This window comes from Opisthorchis viverrini, assembly GCF_000715545.1.
Source record: "Opisthorchis viverrini unplaced genomic scaffold opera_v5_26, whole genome shotgun sequence".
In the NCBI taxonomy this organism is placed as follows: domain Eukaryota; kingdom Metazoa; phylum Platyhelminthes; class Trematoda; order Opisthorchiida; family Opisthorchiidae; genus Opisthorchis; species Opisthorchis viverrini.
Genome location: NW_008751683.1, coordinates 844,181 through 863,129, shown reverse-complemented (window position 1 = coordinate 863,129; position 18,949 = coordinate 844,181). Strand labels below are relative to the sequence as shown.

Sequence of the window (18,949 nt, the reverse complement as noted above, 5' to 3'; positions counted from 1 at the left end):
GAATAGAAACTAACACCATTGTATAAGTAGTGTTTGGTATGAAAGCGGGCGAACAGCTTTTCTCAAGAGAGATTCTAATGTGATTTCTAATGATAGGTTCAATTTCCCCTTGAGGACTGTGCTCTTGCAAACATTTGCATGCTCTACAGGTTTTGGACTGCAACGCCAAATTCAATGAGCTGACCGTGCACAGGATATTTCTTATGCCGTAAAGCTGCTTAGCTACTACTACGTAAACTTGTCAAACCATTTATCTGGTAGCACTGCTGGACACAGCTTGTTTTTTTCCAATACAGGCTTACCGGTTTGCCGAATGGGTCTTTCTTGTAGTTTTTTCAACATCTTTGCCTCCAATTCTCCTCCATAGTCCATCAGTGGTTTAACATTTTCCAACAGTTTGTTCATTAGGTCCACGTCGGGGACAGAGAGGTCTGCCTGAAAAGTTAAGTATTCGTTGTAATCAAAGTTGAATGGCCCACGGTGCTCAAAGTTTGTAAAAATCGAGAAAAATAAAGCTTCTATTTGAACTGTTTTTGATAGGACTTGTGTATAGACTATAGTGGTTGTCTACTGTTATTGAATTTATCAATGTAGCCTATTAAGCTACACTAGTGCAGCTACTTTTTGAATATTTTTTCCAGCGTAGCTCTCCCAGAGCAGGTGAACAAGACAGCAGTTAGCGAATATACACTCATTCGCAAACTAATTTGTTTTTTGAGAGACTTACCTGGAACCAAGCTGAATCTCTCGTTTGTGATGTTTACAGGCAACTGAATGTGTTGCACCAGGCCGCCTAATGTTTCAGTAGCTACGATATTTGAGATATCGCGATACATATATATTTCTAATGCACTAAGCATAAGGTTGCTGAAAATTCGTCGACAAATTTTCAGCAATAATATGAGTAATGTATTACAAATAAGACATCAGTTATTTTGTATAACTTGTTCACTCTTGCTTGACAGTTCAATTTTCGGTTTCGAAGAGTAGTTTGATACTTCTGTTTGTTATTTGATTACTGACCCTCATCGATTCTATGAAAGTTGACTAGTTTTCATGAACTAGTTAAACTCTGTGGTTTTGAGACTTTAATCATGCTCTGAACATGTACCAGACAACCAATTTTCGATATTCTAACAATAGAATAAAAAATGCTAACTTCTAACTCGAATATGCAGCAGTTTGTACTGCGCTCGTCACAAGTGCTGTTTCTTGGTGAACTTTTTGGGTTCGAACTTTGATTTCCCCGTAAGAGCACTGGCTATGCAGCTATTTGAGAATTACTATAATTTCGGTACTTTTTGTGCAAAAGGCCTACACTCGTGTGAAATAAATCTCATGGAGTCGGTTTGTCTGGTTATTTTTAATTGAGTAGTTTGGGCTTGAAAAATGATCTATGGTGCAAATCTCCCGGAATGGAACAATCTCCAGAAAAAAACCAGCCATCCTCTTGAAGAACCATACTACTCAAAGATTTGCCGAAACTTTTCTGACAGCTGAGGACCAGTTTCTCCCTTATTCGGGGCCATCGCGGAGACGCAGTCCTTGAGCTTTCTCCAACCTCACGTTCCACGTAAGCACCAAATTTTAAGTGGTTCCGTTTGACCTGGTGTTCAGAAAGAACTTGAGGTTGCCGAAACTTGAGCTACTACTTCTACCCGTTAAACCTCACGAGGATAACATTGTTCCTTGGCTGTCGACTCGTCCTCAGTCACGTTATGAGGGGTTCTTTTTAGGAAAATATACTGCGATGTCTTGCTCAGCTCACCAAGACCAAATTCGTGATGCACATTAAATTGAGAGGATTCACTTGAGTTTTCCGTCATTACTATTTTAAATTGTAAATGAATGTACCTCGGCAGCCATTCCTTCTTCATCTGGTGTTTACCGCAGCACATAATGCTTCGCGTGTACCAACGAGCCTCCGTCTTTGTGTTGACTCGTACACCAACAGTGTACATGCTAGACCTCACTAGTTGCACTATAGTGATTTACCCTGTCATGATATTGATCAACCTTGTTCACAACTACATATAACAGAGTTCCATCAGCGAATATACACTCATTTGCAAACTAATTTGGTTCTTTCGAGAGACTCACCTGGAACCCAGCTGAATCTCTCGTTTGTGATGTTCTCAGCAACCTTATGAGTAGTACATTACAAAGAGTTCCATCAGGTTGAGTTGTTTTCTCAGTTTAGAAATCCGGATGTAGCTAAAACAGCTTCACCAGACAGATTATTGTTCGGCAACCAGGGTTGTAAACCACATTGTCAATGAGTTGTTATTGTCTACCGTTAGGTGGAGCGATGTGTAACGGAAATAAGCAGATACCGGGAACCGTTGTAAAACACAGCGTCTTCGTAGTGTTATGTTTGCTTCGGTTAAGTAACAAGCCTTTGTCCTCACCAACCTAACACAATCAAGATAATTAAGCGGATCTTCATGGCTAGGACACCCCAGAGGCATGAGATTTGGGACATTCTCGGTTAGACAGAATTGCATGAGATGACTGTGGATGACCTTGTGTGACGGATAAACACAGCATAATGTGAGCAAGCGAAATTGCGTTGTGGTAACTGGTTCCGTTTTGTTTCATGGACAACAAACATTCGTCATCAAAAATGCAGGATCTAGCGTGAATTCAGAACTTAACGAAATTTCCTTGTCTTAAAGCCAGTAATCTGGTATAAACATAGCTTTTTTCTAACAATGACCTAGGGAGAACAAAGAAGTACATCTCACCTCGACGTTTCAGGATAAAACACCGTTGGATAAATGGTTTTAACCAAGATATAGGTCAGTGGCCAAACTATGACTTTATTGACCGGAAATACCGTGGGTCGAACCCAACCTAGACATCTCGACCACTCCTGTGTTCAGGTTTTTGCAAATTGACGCTATGTCAATCCTCGTCCCTCCTTCGGTTGGAATGATGTTGAGGCACCGAACCCGCTTCACAGCTGAACGATTATTATCTATTTTAATATTTTTTGCGACTAGTACGGGAGTATGAATGCACGAACACTGATCCGTCCACCGAAACGTAGGCGGCAAAAATAGACCAATCAGAGCGATAGTGGTAAATAGTCAGTCGCCCATAAATTCACGTGTACCTCACGAGTAGATGTGAGTGACTAACGTATACCCTGGTGTCTTCTTCGATCCTAGGTCATAGCCCCCTAAAGTTGTAGGCTCAATTTTGATTTATGCACTTAAAAGGCATAAAATAAACTAAATAATCGGGATATCTAGGGGATGTATTCGTCCGAGGTCTTAAACAAGTCAATGCAATGCGGTTGATGTAATGGAACTAACGCATACAAATAGTAAAGCATTTTAGAAGAAAAATGATGCAAACGATAAGGAAAGCCGGACATACAAATCCTGTTTTCGGGCCTTTATCATAATAATATGCTTAATATTATTGTGATCAGTCACCCTACTTACCAGCCGTTTGCAGGCAAAATTACGCTTCAACATCTCTTTCGTTATCCGTTTCACTTGCGCTTCTCTCAATTTAAAGAGAGAGTAAATAGCCGTTGATGAGCCGGTCTTATTCGATTCAGTTGACCTCAACCTTAAGTGATGAAGTTAATCATCCCAGTTTCGAATTCTTGGTTGCTGAACTTCCCATGGCATCCGTATTAAAAACCACATTGTTGGTGTTCGCAAAGGTAAACTGAAACTCTGCCATTCTTTGGAATAAACATATAGCTCTCCTATAGTTTCCATATACATAATAATTATTTGTAGACTATAAAAAAATAGGGCCGCCTGTATGCCACATGATCAGCTCCCTTCAAAACGCAATACCTATTATATTGGTTTCCCAACAGTGGAAAAACATTTGTTCAAGTTTTATCGGCCTTTTAGCATAAATCACCATACCTTTGAATTTCAATCTTTATCTTGAAAGTTTCATATAGGTAATATTATCTAACATTTAGGTGAGTTGTATGTGGCCTGAGAAGCAACGGAGTCGTAGATTCTTGTAGTAGAATCTAATTTGTCTCCCAAATACTAAAAATTATTTCATAATTTACAAATGACTCGGACCATCCCGAGTCTTTGGTATGAAGGCTGTTGGTGCGAAAACTTGCATCAAGAAATGAATTACAAAGCTACTTTACTATTGCTTTTCAACCAAACTGAAATGGCATTTCATTAAAAAAGGTAAAATATACTGCAAAATTCTTGACTAACCCTGACTCAAATAAAACACCGCAAAAAGATCTAGGTGTAGGTTCGACTGTTTTTATCAACAAAATAGACTAATGCTTTCAATCATTTGGAAAATGTTTGGGACCGGTTGGGAAGTCATCGTTTCAGAGGGGTTTGGTAAAAAATCGGTGGATTTATTGCTGGGTAACGTTTCACTTTTGACACAAAAGCTTCGTCAGGCAAAGTGAGTAAGTAAGTAGGTTGGTTGGGTTTTAAGGCAGTCAGGGAACTAATCCGTGAGACTCCTTATGACTAGTGACGTGATCAGTGCTGGGTGTTCAGTCTGATGTCCCTGTTTGCTGATTAATGGGATGACTAAGATTTACGATAGATTGGTTAGGGGGGTTCGTCTTTATGATGAACCCGGATTTTTTCGTCCTTCCTTCTTCAGTCTAGGACACCTTAATGGAAAATTCCTCTTGGGGTCGTTCACAGATTTCGTTCACCTGTGTTCGTCCAAGGGTGCTGGGACAATTAGTTTGGGGATGGGGGTGGGGTGGTTAATTGGATCTAACTCTACTTGGATTTTGTACTTTTAGACCCAGACCATTTTGCTGATAACTGCACATCACCTCGTGTCATCTCGGCTGACCTAAGACCGCTCTCCACAAGTTTGTGGAGATGCTTGGCGATTTTCACCGCCTCGGCCACCAGTCGCTGTGGTGTGAATTTCAAACCCCGTCTCAGGATGTCCACATTTTCTAAATCTGTCCTATGTCCACTGTCTAGAGCATACCCTGTCATTGCCGAATCTTTGACTAACACCTGGTATTCCTCTGCGTTTCTCGGTGGTCTGTTAATGGCACGCTTACGCTCAGCGATTCTGGTGTGCAAGTCCCTGGCTGTCTGACCTATATAAGCCTTCGTACAGTCATTACGTTTTAGTTTGTATACACAGTTCCTAGTCCTATCAACCGGAAGGCGATCCTTCAAATGCACCAACACCGAGCTTAAAGTTTTCCCCTTCTGGAAACCTACTCTAATGTTAGCCGTATTCAGTACCCTTCTAATGACTTCAGATGTCCCTGTTTTGTATGGAATGACCGCTGTTCCAATCCACTCCTTGTTGGGTCTTGGTGTTGGCACCAATACCCGCCTTAGTTTTTACTTAATTGGACCCACTGAGTATCCGCCATCTTGAAGTTGCTTTTTATCTCAAGTTGTGCTGCCCTTCGGTCGACCTCCTCTTTACACAGTGCTCTCACTCTCCTAAACATCGCTGAGGCTATGCTAGCATATACTGCTTTTGGATATGAAGAGGAGTAGTTTAAGACAGCACCGCTATCTGTTGATTTCCTGTATACAGCGGTTTTTAATTTCCCACCACTCTTGTGTGTCATGCAGTCAAGGAAACGTTGCCCAGCAATAAATTCACCGGTTGTTTTCCAAACCCCTCTGTGTAGCATTTATATCCTCGGTTTATTAAATGAACACCTCTCGTGCACATAAAAGGTAGAGGACAACTCACCTGTTGTTCGGCGAAACTTTGAAGGTGTTTGTTGTAGGTAGGCAGCAAAATGTGACCGTACTCGTTTATCATATCCATCCACATGTTCAGTATATCCTGTTGAAGGCTAGGAAATAATGGGAAAGCTGTCGCATTCGGAACTGAACAAGGTCCACAAAAATTTTTTTCGATTTAAACCAACAAAATTTGGTAGTGGTGTGGACAAGCTAGCTAACTAGTTATCAAGTAATACACGAAAACCCACTCGTAGTACGTAGTGTCTTTGTTGGCAACTCATATGATTCCAACATTCTAGACCACGGGGTGAACAACTCGAATAGTTGTAACATGGGATTGTATACTTCATTCCTTGCTTAAGTCTCACTTTAAAATGATCAGTTAAAAACTACATCGTGGTAAATTTGCACCGGTAAAACGTGGTTATTTATTATTAAATGATGCAAGTTTGAAACCTTACAACAGAGGTAGTGGCCACCATATTCCTAGCATTGGAGCTCCCTAATCACGTTTTAAATGCCAATCAATAAAAAGAAATGAAAGCAATCCAACAGGTCCTACAATGCGTCCCATTGATATACTTTCTATACAAAGTTAAGAAGTTTAAACTCACCTCGCAGCTGAAGCTCTGTTCCCTAACAGAGAGTTCTTCTCAAGACCGAATCCTGCACCGTTTGTTTGGGATTTCAATCCTTGAGTCACTTCGCTAGGAGATGCGCGCAGACTAGACTGGGGCGTTGGTTCGGGTGACGTGAGCCACAAACAAACAGAGGGCATGGTCAAACTGTGTTTTCCGTCCAATGTTTCCGCTTGCCATTCATGATGAAGCTCTGAGGCAGACCGACTGTTGGCCCACACACGAACCTGTTGACCTCGGTGAATCCAGGTCCCATCGGTAAGGCGCATTGACGCCAGCATCTGGGCGGAGTGTTGGCCAGATGGAACCAAGTTCCGATACTGCAGTGGGGCCACTTCTCGTGATTGGAGGCACAACTGGCGTGCCGTGTTAGCCAGTCCATTCAGTTTTTTCTTAATCAGACAATATGGACCATTGAAATAGATAGACATCACAACGGAATTACAGCAGAGCTTCAAAGGCTTTTCAACAGTGCAGAAATGAACAAAGAAGCAGCAGGCCCTGGGAAAATATTTAACTACACATGATATGGAGGGATGTGTCCGTGCAACCCAGCAGTATTCGAGTCAAAAAATTACGGTGTTGGTACTCAACTGAACGATGCACTCTCCCTAAAGCACTTGGATTTCCTCGAAAGTATGACTTAATAAATCACAATCACGTATAACAAAATCCAACACAGAATATCTGATTTTGGGAGTTTCAGTCGAGATTCCATTTTGAAAATATAACTTCAGAAATTCAGATGTGCAATGTTTCGGGCTACTAAAATATTTGTTGGACTCCACAAATCTGATCGGCGCCGATAGTTTGAAACGTCAGGATAGAACAGATGAAATGATTCTTACGTGTAACGAAATGCTACCGGAAAAATCCCGCCATGGAAAGAAACAGCCAGTGGTGCAATGATCTCTCCTTCTAAGAACCCCATTGCTGAGAAACTTTCTTTCAGTCCACCAGCGTTTTGGCCATCTAAATTTTATACTTTGTTTTCACAAGTCTTTCAAGAGGTGATCAATTCTCAATCCTATAAGGCGGCTGAAATTTACTGGCCTGTACGATTATTTTTGTCCCTTTAGCAACAATCAATCGACACCAAGATTCCATTACATTGTAAAAACATGTAAAAAGAATTTCATCTGATATTTAAGGGGAAAGGTGATGTAAGTTACATTAACTTAGGCATTTAGTTACAATAAATCCTCCAACAAACTACTTACAAGTTGCTCTTCAATCAATGCATCAATTTTGGCAAGCTGCTCCATGTTCAAAATTTCGGACAGTTCGAAATCCTTCATTGTATTTTCAAACCTTTTGGATATCTGCTTTACTTGTAGCTGAGTAGTCTTTGTTTCATGGTGAAACTGAAAGAAAATACTTTCAGTTTAAATGGGATATTTTTGAACAGTTAAAGCCCAATACTGCAAAATACATTAAAATAACTGGAGTTTCAGTGAGGCAAGATCATCTTGGCAATGATTGTGGGCCGGCTAAGTAGGCTCAAGTCAGCTTCTTCTTCGGTGGCTCTTACTATGAGTGACAGCATAGGCAACAAAAATGAGTGTTATATTCTTATCACTGAGTTTGCTACAATTCTGAGGAAGAGACTACTAGGAAAAGACGGGAGAGAAGGGTAGAAAATGCAGGTACTTATACAAAAACCCACAGCTCTGAGGCAAATAGTTCAGAGCAAGCAGCCTTCGATACGAAAAACACTGAAGTACGTGCACTGATCAATGTTGATGTCTCCAAAACCGCTGCACAGCACTTTCTGATATTCAGTGTAAATTAGTCTCAGTTAGAGGTCGATATCTTCATTGAAAACCTCTACAAAGTAATCGAAGTTGTCTCAGAGCGAGTACTCATTATTCGAAACAGCGTTGAGACAGTCAGGCAGATTTCGCCACTGTTTTCAGTGTAAACACCCATATTTCTTGGGGGCTCATCAAATATTCGCTACTGGAACACACCAAAGGTTCGTACTTGTTTTAGTTTACTTTCGACTTCATCAAGCAAATTTCGCCTTTGGTGAAAAGTACCATATATGATACAATTGCGTGGTTAAGTGTTCCTAAATTTAAGTTCGCACAAACGTCACAGAGCAACTGACTATTCGTGAGATCTGTGACAAAACTACGCATTACTTCGCCGTCGGAAACCAAGCAGGTTTGTGATATTAAACTGCGCACAAATGATAGACAATGTAGATGTCTTTTTTGTTCATACACCCCCACTGGCTTATTAGAAATGCAATCTATCTACGCCTACCCATGAAGTTACGAGGTAGACATGTATTACGGTGGTGCGCGCGCATCCTGTAAACGAGTCAGGTAAACACTTCTTCAGTGTTTTGGTTAATGGGTCATTAACTGGTTTCCAGCAAACAGCGGCACTAAAATTTGAAGTTACCGAATCCACTGTGCAATGAATTTAACCAGATTCTAAAGCTGGTCGAGTGTTCGACAAATTTAAAAGTGTCCTGAGAATAAATGGGTTTAGACAAGGGTATTTATCGTAAAAAAAAGCCCATCTGTGGATCTGAATTTCACGAGATAAGGGGACTGAATCATTTTCATGTCTCTTTTTGAATGGTCCATCTGCTTCAAAAGTAGTTGTTTTTCTATCCGTATCTACACGCAAAACCCGGTTGAAAAAATTACGTTTGAGGCACCTAAGTAGTAGCACTTCAAATGCAGTTATTGAAATTCTTTTTCAGGTGCACATTAGTAGAGTTTCAGCATCCAAAGTTAAGTAACACTCTAACAAACTGTTCTCTTCACCTCTTCTCGGTGGAGCTCAGGAATTCGCTGGTCTTTCAAATAACATATCTTTTTGGCTACACACTTCGGCTTTTAGAAAATCGGGTTCCTTGTCAGCAGGCACATAAAGATTACTAACATTTTATCACATTAAAGGGATATTGGGAACATGTATATTACATTTTATCGATCAAAAGATGGATTAAATCCGGGTGAGTTGTTACAGCCCCTGGAGTTTGTTCATCCAGACAGCTGAACACGAGACGGACACCGACTGCTTTTCTTTATATGCGACTGACCTCCAGAGACAGTGGAAGAGTTGTTAAGTCTGTTTACCTAAAACACATGGAATTATTAAACAGCTGACTTTCAAGTTTGCAACAAGATAATAAACAAAGAGCTGGCTTAGCTTTTCGAAGGAAAAGAAATTGTTACCCCAAAGTGATATCAAAGACGCAAAACTTAGAAACATTCGAAACATTCTTTTCATTGGGTTAAAGGTGACCCAATTTGCAGAGAGATATAAAGCTCCTCGGCCGAAGAATAAACGATTCTTTCCAGTCAGAAAAGAATGTTACTTCAAACCAGGTAAGTCAGACAAGCCGATACAGTAACGTTCGAACCCAGCACCCAATGCTTTGCCAGAATTGTAGCTATCTATGGTCCCAAGCAAATCTTGTACTTCGAACTAAATACTGCCTACCGTTTACACAAGGGTGCTTTGAAGCACACCCAAGCAACAGCTTGGAATTAGACAGGCGCTCATATGCCCTTTTTAAACCCAAAACAAATTTATTTCAGTGACAAATATACGGCATAAGTCGGTTTTCTCCGCGGAGAGTTGTTTTGTGTTGTTCATTGCTTATGACCTTCAACCCGTGCTCACGCTTAGACTGAATCTTGCCAACTACAGAAATGCGCAGAGGGAATCGGTAAGTTCTCTGATATTTCCTGGGAGATTTCCTTGCCAATAACATCGAAACATTAAAAAACATTTTGTTGCTTATTCCACTCGCTTCTTCCTACATTATAAGCCCGACAACACAAACAAATACGTCCAATGTATCACGCATCGAGTTGAGGCCCTATGCTCCCTTCAGGTTGGTCAAGAGAGTTTTGCTTTCGGTTACTTATGAGTAGTCTAAAATGTACGCTTTTGCTGGTTGACTTCGTTCACACGAATGCGACGGATTTCCGTCCTTCTGTGGAATAAACATACCCAACGGAGGCCTACTGAAATTCTTTCATTGGTTGTACACCTAACGTTTAGTTGGTCTTTTGCGTTTTTTTTCAAAACGACGATACTTTTCACAGCACTACTAATTCCTTTCAGTCCACGAAAATAAAAACGGTATGCGTCTGTGATAGTTTTTTTTGTTTAGACGCGACTACGTTGGATGAAAAGCAAGTGTGATCTACAGACTTTAGATTTCCTTTTATAAAACAGACCATTCATTCTCTTGGCTGGAAAATGGAATTCATTGCTGTAGAAAATGGGGCCATTAATATGCAAACTCGTACATATCCAATACATGTAGTGACTAACCTTATGGTAGCGAACAGCCTGCGCTACGTGCCACTGAACTGCGTCGGTCAGCTGTCTGATGTAGTTCCAGCAACGGTCTACTTTTTCGTTCATGCTCTGGGTCGGAGATTAATTAAAGCACAGGGGGTCTTATAGAACAGTAAATGCTTTTATGATGGGTATGATGAATTGATTGCCTAATTTCTGGAACCGTATGAAACGCTCAAAAGTATGTGGCATCCAAGTGAGGAACTGCTCATTCTCCTTATCACACTCTTGTGTTTAGATTCAAAACAGTTGGCTGTAAGCAACGGCGCTACCATAAATAAGTTGGAATTTGACGAAGTTCTATGTCAAACAAGATGGTGGCTTTTGTACAACCAAAGGCACTTACGAAAGGTATGTAAACTTTACAAATAATGTTATGCACCATCATTTGACAGCACCTATTCCGTGGAGGTTGCTCTCGTCGAATCTGGAAAACTCTCAAATCCCCTTTCTAAGTGTATGGTTTTCTCAAAGTTCTTCATTGTATGACCCTCATAATTCTCCTCAAAGTTTGGTTTCATCCTCTTAGCCTTGGATACGAAACCGTTCTATTTTTCTCTACTAAAATACATAAATCTCAGCGATGTGTTGTCCAGCTTAACAGCTGCATTTAGTTCAGTGAATTTCTGCAAGATCGTCCGTTATTTCGCTATTTTTTTCTAATAAAACCAATGGAAACAGTATTCGTTCGCTGTCCAATTAGTATATGCAAAAACATCAGTCAGCCAGATGCTGTACAGTTACGTGAAAAGTATAGAACTTTGTCAGCCTTCCCTCAGAGTAACTGACAATCGTCACAGAAAAGCATCGATTCTTGAATCGTTCAAACTGACGTCGTTCATTAGGTCGCATGAACACGAGTATTCGCGGACATGGATACTAGGACCACTTACACCCTGTGTATGTATCCTGTATTTTGGTGACGCTGGACCAGTATTTTGTAAATGCACCCAATTCCTCAAATCAGAATTCAAGTATCTTCTGATTTCTTAATGATTTTGATGTTTGTATCATTTGTGGTCTCATTTAGCATAAAGTTTTCTTGGCGTCTACTAACAACAGGCTCTTGCGCTATCGGTACGTTAGGTCTGCGTACATCCGCAATGCGAGACGCCATGCAATATGAATTGAATTAGTAAGAGATATTTTCCACGAGTTTCAAGTGAAACTAAGAGAACAACTGAGTGTGTATGATGACAGTTCCACTGTATTCGTTGTACGCGGCTTGCACGAAGTGCAAACAGGCTTACGGATACAATACAACTATACTCTTTGGAAACTACTCTACGGATATTATACACAGTTGTCAGATGATGGACCAAATAAATCCGATTACTTGTTCGGACTTGGCCTACAGGGAAATCAAGGTGCATGGACACGAGTTGTCCCCATGTTCATTGCCTAAAGATTGCTCACGGTCGCTCTTTTGAACGTATCTTGCACGTTCATTAGGTCATTCTTGGTAAGCCCGTCTTTTACATTTTGCTCACAATTCCATTTACTGTGGCTTTTCTTACAGCTGTTCATTATTCTGTGAAATTGCCATGGAATGAGATCAACCGTCAATTGCATTATATTCCGAAGCCCGTAGCTGTGAAGCACGTTTGCTGGTCAATTACAAACAGTGCAGACGATTCTTCACGAGTTTTACCAACCTAGAATGTTAGGATGCGATGACAAAGAAGCGTACGGTACACCATTGGGGTTTCGCATCATCAGCTGCAAGGAGTAGGCTGGTCGTACTTTGGTCCTAGTCGATTTATCAGCCTTATCGTATTTCGATTAGTTTATTCAAGCTCATATGGTTTGGCTAAAAGTTAAGAAAACTGATGATGAATTTCGGAATTTGACCCGCCTCCGTTTCATGAAGAGGCGGAGTCGTTTACGTGCTTGTGAATGTGTGCCTTGGTGCACCCCGGTAATTTTGAGTCCGTTAGATTACAGCACAATGACTAAGTGACTTGGGTGCAAAAATAACACGGGCTGTGTCTATTCCCTTGTTTATAATCCAACCTACTATTTTTATTTGCGTAAGCATACTCGCGTGTTTATACACTGCCCGGTAGTTGTGTTCAAAATATCTCGACACAATCTCCGTGCACAACCACACAGGTGATCCCACGGCTCTCCTATTGATCAACCAGGCTATAACCTGGGTCATTCAGAGCCAACTATCCATACTATACGGCAAATCTTATGACTGTAGTTCCCTCTGGTTCCACCTCTGTGTTGGTGAAAGCTGTTTGCGCAGATCCATTTGCATAATACACGGTGTTTTTATTATTATTATTACCATCATTATTACCATTAGTTCAATCAATCTTTTATATGCTTCTTGGATTTTAGTCTCCCTGAGAAGTACTACACAGCTGAAACAGCGTTTTCAAAACGCCAGAACACGAGTTCGCAAAAAATAGATATTCTTTTTCTGTATACTGCGTCAAATGTTTTCATACGCTTTCATCTCCGCTGCAGTCGTCTGAATGTAATTGGCATCCAAAGGCAAATTATGCGCTAAAACTCAAGTCTCCTACTTTTGATGGATAAATCGGACTTTCAAATAGAAAGTTCAGTGAATTCGCGTTAGGTCTCAATTGAAATTAGTTGAAGGTAAGGTAAGATACTGCCGATAAATATTTATATATACATTTATATATAAAAGTGGATGATTGACTCAACATCTCACAGAACATAATAGCTGCTTGTTCTGTTTGGTTGAGATTTCTGTCTGACTTTATCCTCACAACGTGCTACTTTTTGGAGACAGGCTTGAGGATTCACTTCAATGGCTTGGAAAATGTTGCTTCTCAGCTTCGTGCAACGAAAAACCATCCTTATGGTTTAAACCTTTTGAAAGTTGGATTCACTGGCGATGCACAAGAAATAAGGGTAACATACCGAGTCAAAAATACGTTCCGGGTGTGGAACGTTGTCTTCCTGGCCTAGCACAAGTGCTGCACGAAAGATTTCCGTCACCAGATCCTTGAAAAGAGAAGGCGATAAAGTTGGAGAAAAAGGAGTCAGTTGCATTGGATTGAATACGGAGTTTTCTTTTTAACCAGTCAATTAACTGATGAGTTCTATGACGAACACCCCCTTTTCTAACTTCACCGTGACTAGAACCAAAGTCCAAACTACATGGATTTAACAACTTGCTTTGTACCCAAAACTAGGTTACCGTGTTTTTGAGCGTTATATGAGTAAAATTTAAGGTATCAGTGGATTTTTAAAGTAAGCTGCTTTCTTAAAGGATGGGTGATAACACACTGACTACTCCTTTTTATTGGTTCTAAAACACATCCCAGAATAATTTTGTGTAATTGGTGCTCCTACTGATGCGTGGTTTACTGCTTGACCTATTAGCATTCGTGAAACGTTTGTAGTACCTAAAACGTGAGAGAACAAGCACGTTTTGTCTAAGACTCTAAATATTGCCTTTATTAAGTCTTCCGGAATTTTGTCGTTGCATTTCTACTTCACTTGATATGTTTCAAAATGAAATGGTACATTTCCAAATAAATATATTGTCGCACTGCAAACTTAATCGAAACGGTCATGAAGTGCGTGCATCGAAGACACTGTCGTTTATGACGAGTGGAAAAAAGTCCCCTAGAGACATCTTGTTAACTACTTACTTCTAGTTCGTTCACAACCTTCTGTTAATTCGTAATCTATGTTTGTCACAAAACACTGATACGTTTAAAACTAGCAAAGTTTCACCTCGTGATTCATCCCGTTAAAAATAACCAACTTCCAGTACATTGTGTAAAATCAAGTGAGTAGTTAGCCAATTACTTTTATTCAGTTGTTTGCTTTGTTTGTCTCTCTTTTGTGTGACATAGTCCAGGTGAAATTTCATCCTACGGCTTCGCTTTATGTCTAGATATGGGACAAAAATCTAAAGACACTTATACTAAATTCACTATTCTAGTTGGTTTGGTGTGACAGAATTCTGCTGTTAATTTGAGTGCAACGCTAAAGTTCAACCCATTAACCAACACGTTATCACATGCTAGCTACCACGTAGCCCAGAGGTAGCCGTTAGCCCCTGAGGTGTAATAAACTTAGCATGACTCAGTGAAGGTATTGTACTCCTTATATGAACGTGGTTTCATCGAATGCAGTATGTCCTAGCATGGAACGAACACTTGCGGATATGCGTTGATCTTGGTGCTGTGAACTGCGAGCTGACGTTAATATCGTTGGAACCGAGGTCATGTAATGACAAACGTTCGATCGATCTTTGGTTTTGGAAGACAAGTTTAGAGAGATACCGTACTTTAGCTGATTCTCCGCTTCTACTGGACGAATAAGTTGGTGTAACTTTCCTCTTCTGACAAGATTGCATTAGTATCAAGAGAAAATAGTTTGCAAGTTTGACTACAAAATAGGACGAGAATTTGATGAATTTCACCGACTCGCCGGCGCAAATGAGCGTGTGGAAATAAGCGTAGCCCAAGACAAATATTGAGACTGTAGAATGTTTATACACTTTGTGTCTTGTTTCTTATGCATTCTAGTGGAATGTGTTTAAAAATAAATGCAATGTTTTTATTCAAAAGGGGGTGTATTTTATTTCACCCAAAAGCCGACAAAACTATTCTTTTTGTATGTAGGATGAATATTTACATTTCTCAGCTATTTTCTCGAGAGCCCCTACCAACTTCTTTATCTGGCGTAACGTCGGCAGATGAGACTAGTCAGTATAGGACTGAGACCACAATATAATACAGGCAAAAGAAAACAAACGGTGCCGAAATATGTAACGCTCACATTCTGTGATGTTACTGCTTACAGTTAGCTCACGTGCCGTACAGTTTAAGATGGTCAACTTAGATGACCCAGGATGACGTAGGAAACCAACAGATCCAAAGCGGAAGCAACTAAACTCGAGAGCTCTTGTTGGATATCAGAACAGCACTTTCCGCGAGCTGTAACCTGGAGCTTTTGCGATCAAATGATAACTGAGGGCATTAAATTTCTGGGTGGCCTCCTGAACGTAAAGTCAATGCAATCGCATGAGACAACAAAAATTATCGGTGATATTCTTTAAAGTATCTTATTCTATTCATCATCTACATGTTCACACTCCATTCGTTAATTTCAAAAAAGAAAAACTCAAGGCGTTCAGAGGACTTACAGTAAATGGCCTCTCCAATCCAGATATTCCTCTGAGATAGTCAAGGGCATCAATATTACCCCGAATCCGATCCTAACAAACGAATATCATATTATATAGTGTTGAAATCAAAATACATAATTAGTCAGCTTTTACAACAATTCTCCAGGATGGTAAAGCCTACTTACTGTGCGTAAGAAAAGATGTGTTAAACTTTGGTGAGTAAATGTCACCTTCGGTTTATTTAGTTTAACCCTGGCAAATTTTGTCAGGGAAAATAATTCTGTAAGCAAACATAGTTAGTGGTCCATTTGCACTCCAACTTTCCTCAGTAAATTGGTGAAACTTTTCTCATGGCATACGCAGAGAGAAGTTTCACTTTCCTTCGTTGCCAAAATACTTGGGCAGGGAAATAAATCTGCACGGATTCTTCTTTCTGTAATAAAAATTTGAAATCAACTAGTCCAAAACAGATTCGATTTGATTCATCTTACTGTATTACTTACAGTATTTTCCTGTCAGTTTGGAAAGTTTGTGCTAAAAAGCCTTAATGCATAATGGAACTGTTCTTTTCATTAAGCTTCATCACAGAAAGAGCATCAACAAGTTTTGTTAAACTAGAAGAACCAGTCACGTGACCATGTTTTAAACTGCGTACCACTACATCTTATCCCGTTGCCGAATCTTAAATAAATAGATTTATTATTTTCCTCAATGAAATAATTAACTTTCAAGAGGTAACCTTAAAAAATTATCTCACATTTAGGCATTTTTATGAAAAGTGTAGTAGATCATCCATAATATTATGGAGTCACTTAGAGTTACCATTTTCACGCAAAATGGATTGCCTTATGCTCTAAAAAACCTTGACTTTGCCAAAGTTTATTTAATTGCAAACTACCCAACATTCAGCGCACCATATGCGGCCGATTTCCGTCGTATATGTTGGATGATGCCCATGTATAATGAGTCCATATGGTGGTGCATTCTAAATAAAGGATTCAGGACAGCCACAACTGAGACAGCCAGCCAAAAGTACGACAAGAATACAAAGGCGTAGAGGGGCTCGTCGTAATCAAACCGTTGAAAACTCCACGACGCCCTACTGTCGATAAGGATATTTATATTTCATGCATTTGACCGTTACAATCCCTTTTAAAGAGAGAAATTTTATAGACACAAAACTTAAAATAATATAAGGTTACGATAGCCGGATGACCAGCTCTTTGTTCCGTTTGTTTTGAAGCACCAGCATGGCAAAATGTGTCCTTTAAAGATGATTCATATGAAGTTAATCTAGACACTGCCCAAAACATTTAGCGATAGTTTTTTTTCAAATGAAAGGTAGAAAACAGGTTGGGACATTCAGATGGTTTGCGTTTATCTTGATCAGATTTTCCTCAAATATATATGAATAGTGTAATCAAAGCTATCACATTCAGATTATGAATTGTCGTTTGCAGGATCACAGGATACAATACAAAGCCAGTCATACTGTATCATATCATTTTCCAAAACACACGTTCTGTTTTGCATGGTACCACTGCTTGCTATTGGGTACCAGGACTTCTCTATGGCTACCAGTATGCTAAAGCAATATTTCATGAAGCTGAAATGTCAGTTTATTGATAAGGGTCGACAACGTCTAGGTGCTTTCAGGAGCGTAATCGAAGCATTATGGGGGTCAGAAATATCGCATTGCAACAACGGATCTCCAAATAAATTCGAGTCTTCAATAACTTAGTGATGTGATACGGTTAAACCATCTACACTGGCCAGATAACGTTCTCCTTGTGTCTCGCATCATCCGGTTTGTTCAACTAGGCTCAAAGACTAAGTGGACAGAAGTTGGAGAAGAGAGTATCTAAGGGTTTCAGTTTTTTCGCCTTCCGTGAGGGTTCTTTCAGAGAAATCTACCACATTATTGGCGCAGCATCCTTACCGGTGTGAAAGATCTCCTCAGACAGTGGCAATTTGTGTCTAGGAATGGTTTGTTATCTAACGGTCCCTGCCTGCCACCTTGAGGATACAACCGACTTACCTGACATACATATAGTGTGAAGTACATGTACGAAGTGTATGTATATATTATACGTAGTACGGAATATGCAGTATATACATAATGCACAATCGTGGCGTGAAAGTGGATGCAACAGCTACGTAGTGTGTCTAAAAAATTTGTTTTACGCCATTCTTGAATGACTAGCCCCCGGCAGTGTAAATCGTGCCTATTTTATGAAAGTATGCTCCGTAACCTTATAGTGTGAGTAGAAATGATGAGGAAACAGCATTTTGGTGAGGAGTTTTGACATCTTTACGGCTATCGGAACTTAGTAATTTCAGTCACTGAAGGAATGGTGTGCGAGATGTCCTTCAATATCTACCCCGCAACATTTGTACATAAGTAGATCTCGATTGGCCGAGCCGATTTTCTTTTTATCTTTTTATTTTAATCAAATAGTCGTGCAAAGGTTTGTCTCAAGGTATTGTACCTGTCTTTGACTCGCATTGTTGCATTACAGCCATTGTGTTAACCCGACACGAAGAACAATTGCGACTATCCATAGATGAGAAGTTGAACTTAAATGAATGGAAAAGATACCTTGGTTTCCACAAATAATGGCCCGTCAAGTCAGGCAGTTTTGCTACCATTGCCTTTCGTTTTAGTAGTTATTCTTCCGTTAACCATTAGTGTGTAATGTTGGCCTTTAATTTTATGTACTCTGCGTGTACATTTAACGAAACGTGCTTTCTTGTGCGTGCAAAACATCAGAGGCGTAGGAAACAAAACTGTGCCTCGAATGATGCAATGCAATCCGATAGTGTAGCTTTTTGTGACCCATCTGTTTTCGAGATAGAGGGGTGGAACTGCTGAAGCAATTTTAGTTAGCATTTATATCTGGTTGCATGACGCATATGTGCGTCTTCGATTACACGAACCTGATCTTTCTGCGCAATTCAAGGGGCACCATTTGAAATAACACTGAAGGCAATTTGTTCCATTTGATAAATATTAGTTTCTGTACTGCGAAAAGTCTGCATCATCAAACATTTTTTGTCTGTGGTAGCCGAATTTTTGCCTGATGCTAGACATCCTCTAGATTTTCAGATTTGAACTGGAATGTAACCTGAAAGTTAGACAGTAATAGAGGACAAAGACAGAGGATGTCTAG

General features: G+C 40.0%; 1 protein-coding gene across 1 annotated transcript in view; it reads right to left on the bottom strand.

Moving 5' to 3' along the window:
- The window catches only part of T265_02263 (hypothetical protein), a gene marked incomplete at both ends in the record, with an annotated part of 36,539 nt that overhangs the window by 11,635 nt on the left and 5,955 nt on the right, over positions 1 to 18,949 (bottom strand). The window contains 7 exons of the mRNA XM_009166467.1: positions 303 to 435; positions 5,692 to 5,797; positions 6,302 to 6,717; positions 7,546 to 7,689; positions 10,631 to 10,726; positions 13,556 to 13,639; positions 15,798 to 15,869. The remainder of the gene's footprint in view (positions 1 to 302; positions 436 to 5,691; positions 5,798 to 6,301; positions 6,718 to 7,545; positions 7,690 to 10,630; positions 10,727 to 13,555; positions 13,640 to 15,797; positions 15,870 to 18,949) is intronic.